The sequence below is a fragment of the Phocoena phocoena genome, chromosome 12 (assembly GCF_963924675.1).
Source record: "Phocoena phocoena chromosome 12, mPhoPho1.1, whole genome shotgun sequence".
Classification (NCBI taxonomy): Eukaryota; Metazoa; Chordata; class Mammalia; order Artiodactyla; family Phocoenidae; genus Phocoena; species Phocoena phocoena.
In genome coordinates, this window is record NC_089230.1 from 64,062,745 (window position 1) to 64,080,007 (window position 17,263).

Here is a 17,263-nt window from a genome sequence, read left to right on the forward strand (position 1 = left end):
ATACAGATGTGGAATTACAGAAAGTCACCACAAGCCCGTTGCTTGTCTAACAATGTTATAAATCCATTCCTTGCTCCACAGCACTTTTTTTCAGACGTTCAAAAGCGGATGGGCGTCCCTCGATCGCGTCCTGAGCGCTCACACACCGCTGGCGGGCCTCCTGCCCCAGACACTGGCCTCCACAAACCTGTCTCTGCCTGGAAGACTCGAGACTGGGCGCTGTGTGAAGGCTGCAGGTCTGTGCGGAGTTTGTCCACAGGATCGAGCGCTGGTGGGAGGAAAGCCCCACGGGTGTTGACCTGCATCGAGGTCAAGTTATCCAGCCTGGCGCGGGCCGCCTGTTGTGTCACGAAGGCGTCAGCACACACGGGAGCTTGGCTACGCTACTGTCCTGCGCGTCTTCCATCGGGGTCCGGATCTCATGCGCCTTGGGGATGTTGTCCGAAGCCTGATTTAACAGGAGTTTGGTAAGTTCCCTGGACTAAGGGCTAGGCGTAGAGGGAAACGTTTCTACCTTTTCCTTCCTGATCCCTCATCTTCTCCAACTTTCCCACCTCCCTCCACTCGCGAGGAAGCAGCCAATGCATCCATCTTGGTGTCGGGTCGATCGCCAGCCACAGGGCCACCTCTACTGGTGAGTCAGGGTGGAAGAGCCCCAGGTCGCCCCCAGTTAGAAGATCTTGTCCGGACTGAAGTTCGGGATAATGGTGACCAGCTTCTCGGCCAGAAACTGCGTCAGCGGCGTCCGCGGCGGCGCCTCCAGCTCCCCAGGCTCCGGGAGGAGCTTTCCCGCCACTTTCCCGCCACAGTGCAGGGCCCGCCCCACCCCCACCTCATTATACTATTCTTCTACTTCCTCCTTCCCTTCCCTTTTTAAAATATTTGATTTAGATAATGGATACTATTTAGCCACCTCTGAAGAACCTTCATTCCAAAAGGGGCTTCAAGCTTTTTTTTTTTTTTGAAAAAAATATGAAAAAACATATTTGCACATTGCATGTTATAGTTAAGTGCATGTAATTCAGGGTACCACCAAATAATTCTAACAGAAAGAGTGGTACAACAGCTCTCTGGTGGTAAAAATTAATGGAGTAAAACAATTTATTCCTGAAATTTTCTTCTTTAACTTGTGATATATTGGGAGATAATTCTACATGGGTTTCTCTTTTTTTTTTTTTCTGTACATCTTGCAAGCAGGGGCACTGACTGCCCTTTGTTCCAGATGATCTTTTATCTATTTATTTATTTTTTGGCTGTGTTGGGTCTTCATTGCTGCGCGTGGGCTTTCTCTAGCTGCGGCCAGCGGGGACTACTCTTTGTTGCGGTGCGCGGGCTTCTCATTGTGGTGGCTTCTCTTGTTGCAGAACACGGGCTTTAGGCATGCTGGCTCAGTAGTTGTGGCTCATGGTCTCTAGAGCTCAGGCTCAGTAGTTGTGGCCCATGGGCTTAGGTGCTGTGCGGCATGTGGGATCTTGCCGGACCAGGGTTTGAACCCGTGTCCCCTGCATTGGCAGGCAGATTCTCAACCACTGTGCCACCAGGGAAGCCCTCCCCAGATGATCTTTTAAATGATATTTTTATAGAGAATAGACTTGGATGGTAGAGTTAATGTCTCCCTCTGAAGCAAGTAACAGGTGTGCTTACAGCCCTGGAAGATAGAGATGGTCATTTCTTTCTAGAAAAAAGGGCATCTGTGCTCACTGTCCAGTGTAAAATATTTAGGTTCCGGAAGCTCAGAGCCCTTCTCCTGTCATACAAGGCCCAATTCATGTCACCATATGGCCCAAATTCATGTCACCTTGTAAGAACTGGAGCTCAGAAAAATGGTATAAATGCTGATACTTTGGTACTGCATTTGCAATAAACTCACCTTTGATCTCTGCCTTGTGTCATCTGCCAGCATCCATGAAGCCTGGCAGACTAGCTGACCTCTCAGCGATTTGTTGATGGTTTTTGGCAACTTATGATATGCTTACAGGGATCTGGCCTTTTGGAAGAGGAAAGACATGGACCTTGTGGGCTAACTAATGGGATTTGAATAAAATTCATGGGACTCGGTAGTGACATGTTGACAAAATCGTATGGTCATGGGACTCAATAGTGAACAAAATCGTATGGTCAACTGGGCAATAAATGGTCCTCTGCTTTATTGCCTGTTGATGAGGAAGAACTGGAGAGGTGGTTGCAAGAAGAGTACCAGGAAGAAGGTTCAAATACAGATAGATGCCCAGACACTGTCTGGGTGTTGCCCACTGTCTTCTCAGCTGGGGTTGGGGGAGGACTTCCTTACCAATCTGGCAGTCAGCCTCAGGTCTTTCCCATTGTAACAACTGAGACTAAGATTTGTTTGAGGGTGGCAGAGGGCAGATGTTTCTGACCCTCTAAGAAAACAGTTATAGAGATGTGCACCCACACAGGTGAAACAAGGGATATTCATGACCTCTGTTGCAAAACCGAGCAAATCATTTGAATCTTGGCTGGTTTGCTTGGGAGATGAGGGGACCAGGCACATAAGGCTTGTTAAGAAGGATGGTGACAGCCTAGCCTTCTTACAGCTCAGCCCCTCCTACAGTCTATGATGCCAAACAAATTCATTTGGCATCAGGGTGTTTTTCTTTGCAGTGGATCTTGGCTGCTGTAAGAGAGCTTTGGCACTTTCAGAAGAAATCCATGAGAGAGATCAGTTCCCATGGGAAATTATAGATGGAGCATTGGCTGGTGTTTGGCCTCTTACGGTGAAGATTGAGTTAATAATGCTGATGAAGGTGACCCATCAGAAAATAAGAAACTGACTCAAAGGAATGTAGATAAACTAATTCAATCAGCCTTGCAAACCTGGAAAACTTCCTAGAGTAGAGACAGCCCAACTTAAAGCTTAGTGGGCAAGAGTAACAGAGAGAGAGTGTTAAAATGGTACTAGAAAAACAAAAAAAATCATGTGAATATTGCAAGGCTAGACTTTCCTGGGATTAAAAACTTTTATATGAAGGGAAAAATAGCGAAGTCACTCTTCCTACGGAGAAAACTTGAGCTATTTTCTTGTAATAACAGCAGATGCCAAGAGTTAAGATGGATTCCTAAATCTGAAAAAGAATATATGTATATATATTATACGTATATATATATTATATGTATTTATAGAAAATATATATTATATATTATATATATATATTTATATATATATATAAAACTGAATAACTTTGCAGTACACTTAAAACTAACACAACATTGTAAATTAACTACACTTCAATTAAAAAAAAAAAGATGGACTCCTAAAAATAGTTGCCACTGTGGAAGCCCAAATCAGTCATACAGACCTCATGAGCCAATCCAGAAAGCAATGTGACTGCTGAGATAGGAGACCTCAAAATTGATGGGGTCAGTAATAATGACCTTGCTACCCTAGATAAGGCTTTGGATGAGGTGAAAACATCAGGAGTTTGTTTCATTGAGCCACAAGTCACTGTCGTGCCCTCTGATACTGGGAGTAAATACAAAGCCTTGCTCCTTGGCTCAGAGCTTTTCTCTCTGTGCCCTTGGTCCTCTCTACTCTTGTACCCTGAACTTGTACCCCCATACCTTGGAATGCAAATTAAATGTATTTTAGACCTTCTAACTTTTCATCTGTACCTCTTAAACTCTTTCTTATGTTTCCTACCATTTTTTTTCTCTCTGCACTACTTTCAGAATTCTTTTGCCTCCACTTCCATTTTACTAATTCTCTCTTTTTGTGGCTAATCTGCTGCCCCACTCATTCACTGAGTTTCAAATTTCAGTTGTTATATTTTTCACCCCAGTTACTGTAATGATCTCTCAATACTGTATGCATTAATTTAAAAAATAATTTCCTATTACATGCTGATTCTGCCAAGCTTATTTTTATTCTAATAATGAAGTAAGCCTATTTTTCTTTTTTTTCTGTTTCTCTTCCTTTTTTTTTTTTTAATGCTCTGCATCTAAGTTAATTTTCTGAAGTTTTTTGTTCTGCTTCTGTTTTCTGTTGTTTCTGATAAACTTTATATATGTTGCCTTATTATCTTGCCAGCTTGGTTATTTTTCAGTTTATCATAAAATTTTTCTTGGGAGCATTCTCACAAGAAAGGGCAAAATAGAGATGGTGTCCTCCAGAAGGAGTACATTCATTCCTTCCCAGAGCTCACTGGCACTAACAGTTCAGGATCATGTTAAACTAAATTACAGTTTGTGATTATTTGGGGACATTCCCAACAAAGACAAGTGGAGCTCTATAACACTATGACGGTTACATGTGTTTACAGGCACTCAAGGATGGAGTCCTTCCCTACTCCCTTGCAAAGTGACAGAGGGTTTACTTTAGGTTCACCCTACTCTAACCGTGTAGCCTTTAGTGTCACAAATCAACATCGTAGGCTCACGAATCAAAGTCCTCACCATGGGTGTCCCTAGGCTTTTCGGGGTCCTTCCAGGCCATAGCTAGGTTTAGCCAGAGCAAATGCCTTATGGCAGGGTGGATTAGAATCTTCCTTTCCCCTCCTGTTCTTAGATTGCAGGCTGGGAATTCCTTAATATTTCATCAGATTTGTGCTGCCTTTATAAAGATTATTCTTTTACTTTATCCTTTATTTTTAGTTGTTTCTAGTAGGAGGTTTGGTAAAAATAATCTACCTTTACTGGAAAGTGGTGATCAGAGACATGAATATTTTTACTCCTTTTACTATTGATTTCTAATTTTATTGCATAATTTTCAGAGAACATAGTCTATATAAAGGCTTTATTTATTGTCTGTTACATAGTTGTTTTTGTTAATATTTAACTTGTTCATCAAAAAGAAGTATGTTCTTTAAATGCAACATCTTATTTATATGATAAACTTTTCTATGTTAAAATGATAAGAAAATATTCAAACATGATTTGAGTTTTGCTAAAATAAAAAGAGAAGATATTCCATTAAGGAACTTAGCAAAACATTTTCAAACATGATTTATTTTTAGATAAAACCAATATATTACTAAACACTGATGTTTACAAATTCTTCCTTCAATGAGTAGATTAGATCACATCATTTCATTAATCAGAAAGTATTTCTATAATGCCCAGTATGTGTTTGGCACTTTATTAGGTAATAGAAGCTAGATCAAAGAAGTATTTCACATGGTTCTGATCTTCCGAGAATTTACAATTGGCTAAAAAGTGATATAATTTCTAAAAATTAAAATAGTGCTATACGATATAATACCTAATAAGGCATAGCAATTTCCAGGATGACTGCTACAAGCTGTAAGAGCTTAGGAATTCAATTAATGCTAGAGCATTTAAACAAATAATTGTGGATTAAGTGGATGGAGAATTGGGCCTCAAAATGCATAGACTTTGGATGCAGTCAGAGAAAGGAGACATAAGGAGCAATTTACCTCAGCTTCCTCTTTAAAATAATGTAATTGAATATCTATACAGTTATGGCTCCTGAAAAGCCTCTTAGCTTGTATGTTATTAGAATAATAAGAAAATGGATCGCTGAAAATATGTTGTATTTTATCTAAAGATTAATATGCAGTAAATTTCTTTAATAGCTTATTTTATCACTCTATCAGTTACTGATAATTAATAACTTATTAACATTGTTTTTAACTTAACAATTGATGTTAAGTGTGAAGCCACATATTATTTTTTAAGTCTTTTTCTCTTAAATGTTTTAAACTGATTTTATTTTTTAACCATTTCTTCTTATTCTAAGTAGATTTTGTAAAACATATCCTTACAGTGAAAAAAAAATAGAAGTGCAACTTACGGTTGATTAAACTTCAAGCATCTTGTTATTAATGACTATGTCTGGGGACTATTTGATGTGCAACTAAACTTAAAGCCTTTATTTTCTGCCACCCTTCGTTTATCTTACACAGCTAAAACATGTCTAGATAAAAACACCCAAGATTACTATGGAAAATAAAGACGGGTATATTTTTCACACACTCAAGGTGGAGAAAGAGAGATTCTAATTCTAACCTGCTGTGTTTTCTTGTTATGTTGACAGTCAAGCCGACTGGAAGTGACTGATTTTCACCATTTTTGAAAGTTACTATTTTTGACTGGAACAGTTGAGAATGTTCCTGTATTGCTGGAATATTTGGAGGGGGGGAACTCCCCAAAGTAGAAAAGCATTGAGAACTCAAAAGCATGTGGTATAATCCTTGTTTCACTTTTTAAAAATTAGAATAATTGTAGTGTCTTTTCTTATGATTAGGAGTGGATTTCTTTCTTTTTTTTTTAGTAGACTTTATTTTTTACAACACTTTAGATTTAAAGAAAAATTGAGAAGATAGTACAGAGAATTCCCATGCACCCCATATCCAGTTTCACATATTATTACCATCTTATGTTATCATGATACATTTATTACACCTAATGAACCAATCTTGACCTTATTGTTAACTAAAGTCCATATCATTTGGAGTCCCTTAGTTTTACCTAAGGTTCTTTTTCTGTTCCAGGGCACCATCCAGGATACTACAGTGCATTTAGTTGTCATGTCTCTTTAGACTCCTTTTGGCTGTGACAGTTCCTCAGAATTTGCTAGCTTTGATGACCTTGACAGTTTTGTGGAGTATTAGTCAGGCATTTTGTAGAATGCCCTTCTACTGGAATTTGTCTGATGTTTTTCTAATGATGAGATTGGAGTTATGGGCTTTTAGGAGGAAGACCACAGAGGTAAAGTGCCATTTTCATCATATTATATCAATAATACATACTATCAACACGATTTATCGCTATTGATGTTGACCTTGATCACCTGGCTGAGGTAGTGTTTGTCAGGTTTCTCCACTATGAAGTTAGTAACCCCTCTTTCCCTAGTGTACTCATTGAAAGGAAGTCATTATGCCCAGTCCACACTGAAGGGGCAGAAAGTTATGTGCCCTTCCTCTAGGGCAGAGTATCTCATAAATTATCTGTAATTCTTCTGCATGGAAAATTTGTTTCTTCTTTCCCTTCCATTTACTTATTCAATTACTTATTAATATCAATATAGCCTCATGGAAATGTATTTTATACTACTTTAAATATTTTGTTTATCAAATTGTTCCTTCTGGGGCTACTGGGAGCTCTTTCAGTCGATTCCTATATCCCTTTGACATGCCTCCATCATGGTGAAGTTTTTCTGAGGACTTACTTTTGGGCTCTACAAGATATTCCAAACTCGTCTTGTATATTTCCTGCCCCAGTCCTGGAATCTGCTATTTATGCAAGTTTTGCTGGTTCCTTTGGCTGGAGAAAGGTTTTTGAAACCAAGATCCGTATGTTAAGTATGCTCATTGCTATTGTGATGTGATTGCTTTAGGCCGTCTTAGTTGACAGAAAAAAGAAATATATGTGTGTATACTAACCTGTGTATATACATATATCTGTAAATATTTCTATATGTAAACATCTGTATCTATATTAAGCTAACTATGAGTTCATCCTGATGTCTCCTGTCTGTTACAACATGGATCATTCTAACCTCCTTCCTTGCTTGTATGTAAACTCCTACTTGAACAGTGAGAAATCTGACTCTCATCATCCACCATTCATTGACATAATTGTTCAATTCCAGGATACATGTATAGCAGCATCATAATTGTTAACTTGCACCTCCATGGAAAACAACTTTATCAGATGGAAGACAGTGTTATTGTTCCTTTTGCCTTCGGTCAAAGAATCCACTCATTTCCAGTTATGTAGGTCATCACCTTCCCCTGCCCCCAACTCCCTTAGTGTGATTTGTTCATATTTTGTAAAAATGTAAGTTTATCTGATAACAGTCTGCAGTCCTTTCTAAGATCCCCGAATCTCCTAAAGGATTTTTGACATGTTAAAGTTCACTTTTTGTCTATAAAGTTCTACGGAACTTGACAAATCACAGAGAATACTTTCACCACCCTAAAAAATCCTCTGTGCTTTATTTATTCAACACCTCTCCACCAAACTCCTGGCAATCATCGATCTCACCATCTATAATTTTGCTTTTTCCAGAATGTCATAGAATTGGAATCATCAATGTGAAATTTTTTCAGACTGGCTTCTTTCACTTAGCAATATACATTTAAGTTTCCTCTGCGTATTTTCATGGCTTGATAACTCTATATTTAATTTGTTAAATTAATTAATTTGTTAATTTGTTGATAACAATATTTAATTGTTGAATAATATAGATGTACATAGTTTGTTTACCCGTTGACCTGCTGAAGGAGACATTGGTTGCCTCCAACTTTTGAAATTATGAATAAAGCTACTATAAACCTTCACATACACGTTTTTTTGTGGACATTCGTTTTCAGATCAGTTAAGTAAATATCTAGGAGTGTGACTACTAGAACATGTGGTAAGACAATGTGTTGTTTTGTAAGAAACTTCCAAACTATCTCCCATAGTAGCTATAGCATTTTGCATCCCCACTAGCAAAGAATGAAAGTTCCTGTTCCATAGCCGAGTCAGCAATTGGTATTGTCAGTTTTTTAAATTGTAGCCATTCTGGTAAGTGTGTAGTGATAGCTTATTGTTTTAATTTGCAATTGCTTAATTTAATTTGCAACTGCCTGATTCTTTTTCAGAAGGTTATGACAAATAATGTTGAACAGCTTTCATATGCTTATTTGCCATCTGTAGATCTTCTTTGGTGAGATATCTATTCAGATTTATTGCCCATTTTAAAATTAGTTTGTATTTTTTTATTGTAGAGTTTTAGAATTCTTTGTATAGTTCGGATATAAGTCCTTTATCAGATATGTGTTGTTTTGCAAATATTTTTCCCAGTATTTTGTATATTAATCTTGTATTCTGTAAGCTTATTAGTTCCAAGTTTTGTTTTGTTCACTCCTTGGAATTTTCTATATAGACAATCATGTCGTCTGTGCACAGAGACCATTTTATTTCTTCCTATCCAATTTGTATAGATTGTTATTTCAATTTCTTGTCTTAATGCACTTGCTGGGGCTTCTAGTATGATTTTGAATAGAATTCAAAAGAAGGGACATCCTTACCTTGTTCCCAACTTTAGAGGAAAAACTTCCAGTCTCTCACCATTAAGTATGATGATGTTAGCTGGATTTTGTTTGTTTGTTTTTTTTAATAAATGTTCTTCATCAAGTTAAGGAAGTTTCAGTGTATTCCTTCTATTCCTACTTTGCTGAGAGTTTTCATCATGATTAGGTGTTGGATGCTGTCAAATGCTTTGTCTTTATCAACTGATATGTCCATATGATTTTTTTTAGCATGTTGATGTAGTGGATTGCATTATTTGATTTCCAAGGGGTGAATCAGCCTCATATACCTGGAATAATTCCTTCTTGGTTGTGGTGTATAATTGCTTTTATTCATTGGGGGATTATTTTTGTTAATATTTTGTTAAAGATTTTTGCGTCTATGTTCATAAGAGATATTGACTTGTAGTTTTCTTTTCTTGTCATGTCTTTATCTGGTTTTTGTATTAGGGTAATGCTGGTCTTAGAATGAATTAGGAAGTGTTCCCTCAGTTCCTATTTTCTAGATGAAATTGTGGGGAATTGACAACTTCTTCCTTAAATGTATGGTAGAATCTGCTACTGAAACCATCTGGTGTGTTGCTTTCTTTTATGGAAGGTTATTAATTATCAATCCAATTTCCTTAATAGATGTAGGCCTATTTAGTTTATCTCTTTCTCCTTGTGGATGTATTGGTTGATTGTGCCAATGTGCAAATCATTGATCTATTATATTTAAATTACGTTTGCAGGCATCGAGTTGTTCATAGTATTCCTTTACTATCCTTTTAATGTTAATGGGGTCAGTAGTGATCACTGCTCTTTCATTTCTGATATTGACAATTTTTGTCTTCTTTTTTTCTTTGTTAGCCTTGCTAGAGGTTGTATTAGTTTCCCTGTAACAAAGTACCACAAACTTGGCATGACTTAGAGCAATTTAAATGTATTGTCTCACAGTTCTGGAGCCCCAAATCTGAAACTGATATGCTGTAGAGCCATGCTCTCTCTAAAGGTGCTAGGGAAGGGTTTGCTCCTGGCCTCTCTCTTAGCCTCTGGTAGTTCCTTGGCATGTGGCAGCATAACTTCCTGGGTCGTTTTCTCTGTATAAATGTATGTGTGCAATGTATGTGTGCCTGTTTATAAGGACATCAGTCTTATTATATTGGAGCTCACCCTACACCAGTATGACCTCATCTTAACTAATTACATCTGCAATGACCCTATTTCCACATTAGTTTACATTCTGAGGCACTGGGAGTTAGGACTGCGACATATGAATTTTGGCAGGGGGTGGAGGTTGGAGGACAGAGAGTTCAACCCATAACAGATGTTTACCAATTTTATTGAACTTTTCAAAGAACCACACTTTGGGTTTGTTAATTTTTTTTATTGTTTTCTCATTTTCAATTTTATTGATTTCTGCACAGTTTTTATTTTTCTTCTTTTCTTCTGCTTGCTTTAAGAAGGCTTAAGTTGCTCTTCTATTTCTAGTTTCCTAAGGTTTAATACTTTTATATTTTTCTTGCTTTCTAGTATATGCATTTACTACCATTTATTTCACTCTAAATTCTGCTTATGCTGCATTTCACAAATTTTGATAAGTATTACTTTCATTTTGATTTAATTAAAATATTTAAAAATTTCTCTTGAGACTTCTTTGACCCTTACATTATTTAGAAGTGTGTTGTTGTTTAATCTCCAAATATTTTGAGATTTTGTAAGCTATTTTTCTGCTCTTGACTTCTCTTTTAATTTCAAGTGGCTGAAAACACAATTTTTATGATTTCTTTTCTTTTAAATTGTTAAGGTCTGTTTTGTGGCCAAGCCTGTGGTCTATATTGGTGAATGTTCCATGTGAGGTGGAGACAAATATGTATTCTGCTCTTGTGGGATGGAGTATTCTATAAGTGTCTATTAGATCAAGTTAACTGAGTGTTTTTTTAGATCTACTATGTCTTTACTGATTTTCTGCCTGTCTAATCTATCAATTACTGGTAAGAGGGGTATTGAAGTCTTTTAAAATAGTAGATTTGTCTATTTCTCCTTGCAGTTTTATCAGTTTTGCCTCATATATTTTGATGCTTTGTTTCTAGGTACATACACCTTATGGATTAATAATATTTTCTTGGAGAATTGCCATCTTTATCATTACATAATATCTCTCTTTATCCCTGATAATTTTCCTTGCTCTGAAGTTTGTTTTGTCACAAATTAATGTAGTTACTCCACCTTTTTTTGATTAGTGTTAATATAATATAACTTAATCTAGCCATTTACTTTTTAACCTATCCAAATCTTTATATTTAAAGTGGGATTTTATAGATAGTATATAGTTGGGTCTTTTTCTTTTATCCATTCTGACGGTTTCTGCCTTGTGATTGGTGTAGTTCAAACATTCACATTTAATGTGATTATGATATAGCTTGATTAATATCTAATGTTTGTAATTGTTTTCTATTTGCTGCAGTTATTCTTTGCTTCTTCTTTATTCTCTTTTCCTTCCTTCTCTTGTTCTAATTGAGCATTTTATGTGATTCATTTTATCTCTTCTCTTAGCATATCGATTACACTTCTTTTAAAGATATTTTAGTCTTTGCCCTGGTGTTTGAAATATACATTTACAACTGATTCAATCCACATTGAAATAATGCTATATCACTTCTTAGGTAAGACAAATACCTCATAATAGAATATGCCCAATCCCCAGCCCCACATACCTTAAGAAATTCCTGACATCCATTTCACTTTTGCACATGCTATAATCACCAATATTGTTATTATTATACTTCAAACAAATGGCTATCTTTTAGAGCAAGTAAGAAGGAAAGTTATTTTATTTTATTTTATTTTTTCATTTTTTTTTTCACCTTGTGTTCGTCACACATATGCCCACTTTCTATTTTGCTGAGAAAGAGGTGTTTAGTTGTGTAACAGTTTCTTTCCCACAGAGGAATGCCACAACTGCTACCATAAAAACAGCTGCAGACCAGTAGCTGTGGAAGAAAATTATTTTAAATTATATTTTATCTTCATTCATTCCTTCTCTAATACTCCTTTTTGTTTGTGTAGATATGAGTTCCTGAACTCTATCATTTTTCTTCTCCCTGAAGAACTTCTTTTGACATGTCTTTCAGAGCAGGTCCAGAGATTTGGATTTTTCTTGGCTCTTCACCATGAGAACCTGGTGAGATTCCTGAAGGTAAAACCCACACACACATATGTTTCCTTCCTGTGAGTGGCCCTCAGTAGTTTCTCAGTTTGACACTTAATCTCAGCAATTTGTCAAAATTACCTTTAAGTATTCCTACCAGTTTAGAGTTTCTGTTCCAAGTAAACAGATCTTGGCTATTATTCACCTGTCTCTCCAGATTTTGGGGTAGATGGTGGTTTGCCTTACAGTCTCAGTTCCTTTATAGCTTCAAGAAGAGTTGTTGATTTTTGTTTTTTTCAGATTTTACTTGCTATGAGAATGGCAGTTATAACTTTTAAGCTTTTTACACATCAGGACTGAAACTGGACGTCCCTTGCTTCACTTTCTAACTTATTTGGTAAAGGAAATCTATGTGCGTACAGGGCAAAATATTTATTGATGAGATAAATCAACTGAGTTATCAGAGATTTTCTTAGAAGATGATGAGCATGGAAATGAAGTTTATTTATTTTTTTTAAATAAATGAATTTATTTATTTATTTATTTTTGGCCGTGTTGGGTCTTCGTTGCTGCATGTGGGCTTTCTGGTTTTTTTAGTTGTGGCAAGTGGGGGTTACTCTTCATTGCAGAGAGCAGGCTTCTTACTGCAGTGGTTTCTCTTCTTGCGGACCACAGGCTCTAGGCGTGCAGGCTTCAGTAGTAGTGGCTTGCCAGCTAGAGAGCACAGGTTCTGTAGTTGTGACGCATGGGCTTAGTTGCTCTGTGGCATGCGTGATCTTCCCAGACCAGGGATCGAACCCGTGTGCCCTGCATTGGCAGGTGGATTCTTAACCACTGCACCATGAGGGAAGCCCTGAAGTTTGGTTTAATTGATGCGAATTTTACTGGTATTTACTTTTTAATTAAAAAACAAATGCTCAGAACTTGATTCATTTGAAAGGCTATGACTAATATTGATTTAAATAAATCAGTTAGAATGTATAGATATGTTGGCCAATAGGCCCTATTATACTTGCTGTTTAGCCTAATGTTTCCAGGAAACTAAATGAGCAGTTCCTGCCTCCCTCAAGAAGTTATTAGCTCTCTTTTTCAGGGAAATAACAGGACTTTGTTTATACCTTTATAAGAGCACTCAAATCAATCTACTGTAATTATCTGTTTGTGTCTGTCTCCCCTATGAGAATAAGTTCTTTGAAGGCATGGATCATATATCCTATTTATTTTGTATTTCCAGCACTTAGCATATTTCTTGGCCCATCATAAGTGCTCAAGAAATGTCTCTTAATTGATTGAATGAATACATTAATGAATGAAAAATATTTTCCATATAATAATACTGTGAGAGTGATTCTTTGGGAAATTTATGGCAAAATTCGAATATATTTGTATTATTTTGGTGTGTTTCATCTGAAAGTTGTCCACTGAAATGTTGGTATAACTGTTTCTTAATTTCATCATCTCAGCTATGTCCAAAATATCAAAATGTACATTATTTCTTGGAGCTATAAAGCATAGGCTTTTAGAAAAAGAAATCTTATATTCTCAAATGTCTGATTAAGTTGACCAATGTTAACATTTATTTGTTTGTGTTACTATTTTTGTGAATTCTTTGTCACTTAGCACTTTTTCAGTACATCAGTGGTAATTAAACCCATCTCGGAGTTCTGAGTGGGAAAGTAGCAATAAAATATTATTAAAGAAAAATTCTTTGCTGCTCTGCCAACAAAGGTATCAGGAGGGGCATATGGTGTCAAGCAGAGAACTGGGATCAGCAAGAGCAAGACCACAAGCCCTAGAGGCTCTAAAGAGGGGCTTCATACATTATCTCCTGCCATAGGATAGTACCTTCAGAAACCTGTTATTGTCCACATCCTGTAAGAGCAGGTTTATCTTTCAGTGGCAGATTGTGTTTAAAAAGTTCATAAGGTAGGGCTTCCCTGGTGGCGCAGTGGTTGGGAGTCCGCCTGCCGATGCAGGGGACACGGGTTCGCGACCCGGTCCGGGAAGATCCCACATGCCGCGGAGCGGCTGGGCCCGTGAGCCATGGCCGCCGAGCCTGCGCGTCCGGAGCCTGTGCTCCGCAACGGGAGAGGCCACAATAGTGAGAGGCCCGCGTACCGCAAAAAAAAAAAAAAAAAAAAATTCATAAGGTTGATGGAAAAAAGCTATAATACAAATTTGCAAATACAAAATAGTTATCATAGAGACAGGAACTGGAAAAATTTATGTGTACTTAAGTATTAATATTTCCATGTATATGCTTACTTACTTGGGAAATTTGTCCAGAGAACTACTTGATGAACAGGATGTGCTTTCTCAGGGCGCCTGTAACAGATTATCACAAGTTTAGTCTAGTTAGTTTTGTAGTCTAGAAATTTGAAATCAAGGTGTAGGCAGGGCCATACACCCTGTAGGCTCCAGGAAAAGTTGGGTTTTTTGTTGTTGTTGTTTGTTTGTTTGTTTTTGCCTCTTCCTCGTTTCTCGGGTTTGGCAATTATTGCTGTTCCTTGGCTTGTAGATGCATCGCTGACATCTGCCCCATTGTCATATGGAGTTCTCCCTGTGTGTTTCTGTGTCTAAATTTCCCTTTTCTTAAAGGAAACCAATCCTGTTGGAGTTGGGGCCCAGCCTAATCCAGATAACCTAATTTTAACTTGATTACTTCAGCAAAGACCCTATTTTCACATAAGATCACCTTCACAGACTCCAAGTGGATATGAAATTTGGGGGCACACCATTCAACTCAGTACAGGAAGCTAGATAAATCCAGTATTTAATGGTACCAGGATAAGGTAGGTTGGTAGCTTGATACAAACATTTACAACTAAGGACCATTTTGTCAAAAGGACAAAGACATTTTAAGTCATTTTAGGACAATTTTAAGGCTATGACTCCACAGTCATTTCAACAGTCAGGTTGACTTTGCCTCAAGCACCAGAATACTTGAGGACCTTTGGACATCAGTGCCAAACTTAATCTTACTCCTTTTCCTGCTTTCCAGGCTGCGCAGTGCCCTATTTGATAGATTGATGCTTTCTTTAGATATGTTAATAAATTCCTTCAGTTTTCTGAGGAGTTTTCTACTGCTGAAACAATAGCCCTCTCTACTTTGCTATCTCTGCTGGGATTATTTATATTATTTTTATTTTGAAGCAATATTCTCACAGATAATTGCATTTCCGTGCATGTAATGGGTGGCAGTAGGGATGCTGGCTACCATATGGTGGTACTGACCACCATAATAACCACAAAAATAACAAAACATAATAGTAACCATTTACTGAGGATTTATGGCTATAGGAAACATCTCATTTAAGAAGTACAGGTGTTTCACATGAATTATAACAAATGATCACAAGATAACTTAATAGGCATCATTTCCTTATTTTATGTGTGAGGAAACTAAAACTACTCAGTAATTTGCTGAAGATTACTTAACTAGTTAAGTAGTGGATTAGAAACAGATTTGTCTATGTTACTCCAAAGTTTTTCTACTTTGATACAATAACCCAAACTAGTAACCACTATACGTACTGGGATGATCAAGCTGAGTCTCTGTCTCTCTCTGTCTCTCTCTGTCTCTCTCTGTCTCTCTGTCTCTCTCTCTATTTTTCCTCTTATTTTTAAACAACATAACATTTTGAAATCATTATATATTTTTACTTTCAAAGTAGAGTATTACAGATTAACTTAATTGACCAGACAACCACTTTTCCTGGAGAACTTTTTCTAAAACTATTGTTCTTTGAACTACACTCTAGAAAACATTACTTTGCAAGCTTTCAATCAGTATCCGCCTTGTTTTTCTCATTCTCTACCCTTGTCGCAACTTCCTTTCAGACAATATGTTTATTTTTTAAATAAATTTTTATTTATTTATTTACTTTTGGCTGTGTTTGGTCTTCACTGCTGCGTGCGGGCTTTCTCTAGTTGCGGCGAGCAGGGGCTACTCTTCGTTGAGGTGCGCAGGCTTCTCATTGCAGTGGCTTCTTTTGTTGCGGAGTACAGGCTCCAGGCACCTGGGCTTCTGTAGTTGTGGCACGTGGGCTCAGTAGTTGTGGCTCACAGGTTCTAGAGCACAGCCTCAGTAGTTGTGGCACACGGGCTTATTTGCTCCACGGCATGTGGGATCTTCTCGGACCAGGGCTCGAACCCGTGTCCCCTGCATTGGCAGGTGGATTCTTAACCACTGTGCCACCAGGGAAGTCCAGACAATATGTTTCTGTTACTGAAATATTTTCTTTCATTCATCTTCTGCAAAGTGGTGAGAGCTGAGTTCATTAAACACTGACCTGCTCTGAGTCTGTTAATACAGTGAAAATGGGACCGTTAGAAAGGTCTCATTTCTAATTATGTCATCTGAAAAAGGTAGCACAGTAATGAATCAATCGATGTAGCTATACCCATTAACCAATTGCTTGAATTAGTTTGCTGATGGGCTGGCTCACCCCTGTTGGAGAAGAGAATCCTGAGTGGTACAGGTGTTGGTGTTGGAAGGGTTCGTGCAGTTGTTGGCATGGAGACAGGTTAGTGCAGGTGTTGGCATTTATTGGTGTTGGCTTTAGGAAAGGCTGAGCTTACCGCAAAAAAACCATGTAAATTAATTTTGGGACACTATTTAGGTTGGAAGGTGTATTAATTTCCTAGGGCTGCTGTAACAAATACCACAAACTGCTTGGCTTAAAACAACTGAAATTTGTTTTCTCACCATTTTGGAGGCCAGAAGTCTGAAACTGGTAGATTTGTGTTCTGTTATCACAGAGCTTTGTTCTCTGCTGAAGTCTCCAGGAGAGAAACTTTTCTTCCCTCTTCCAGCTTCTGGTGGCTCCAGGAGTTTCTTAACTTCCATGGCTTCATAACTTCAGTCTCTGCCACTATCTTCACATAACTTCTCCTTTTTTCTCTGTGTCTCTCCTTTGTGTCTCTTATAAGGAAACTGTCATTGGATTTTGGGCCCAATTATCCAGGAGGATCTCATCTCGACATCTTAAACCTAATTATTACATCTGCAAGGTCTTTTTCCAAATAATGTCACATTTACTGATGCCAGGGAGGAGGACATAAACATACCTTCTGGAGACCTCTGTTTAATCCACTACAGAGGGTAAGTGTCACACTTAATTCCAAATTTTTCCTAAGG

General features: G+C 37.6%; 1 non-coding gene and 1 pseudogene across 1 annotated transcript; both read right to left on the reverse strand.

Moving 5' to 3' along the window:
* Positions 1-98: 98 nt before the first annotated feature.
* On the reverse strand, positions 99-16,972 carry LOC136131886 (DNA replication complex GINS protein PSF2 pseudogene; annotated as a pseudogene).
* LOC136132399 (small nucleolar RNA SNORA41) lies at positions 11,841-11,973 on the reverse strand. The gene has a single exon (XR_010656475.1). It is a non-coding gene; the product is annotated as a small nucleolar RNA SNORA41 (small nucleolar RNA).
* Positions 16,973-17,263: the final 291 nt, after the last annotated feature.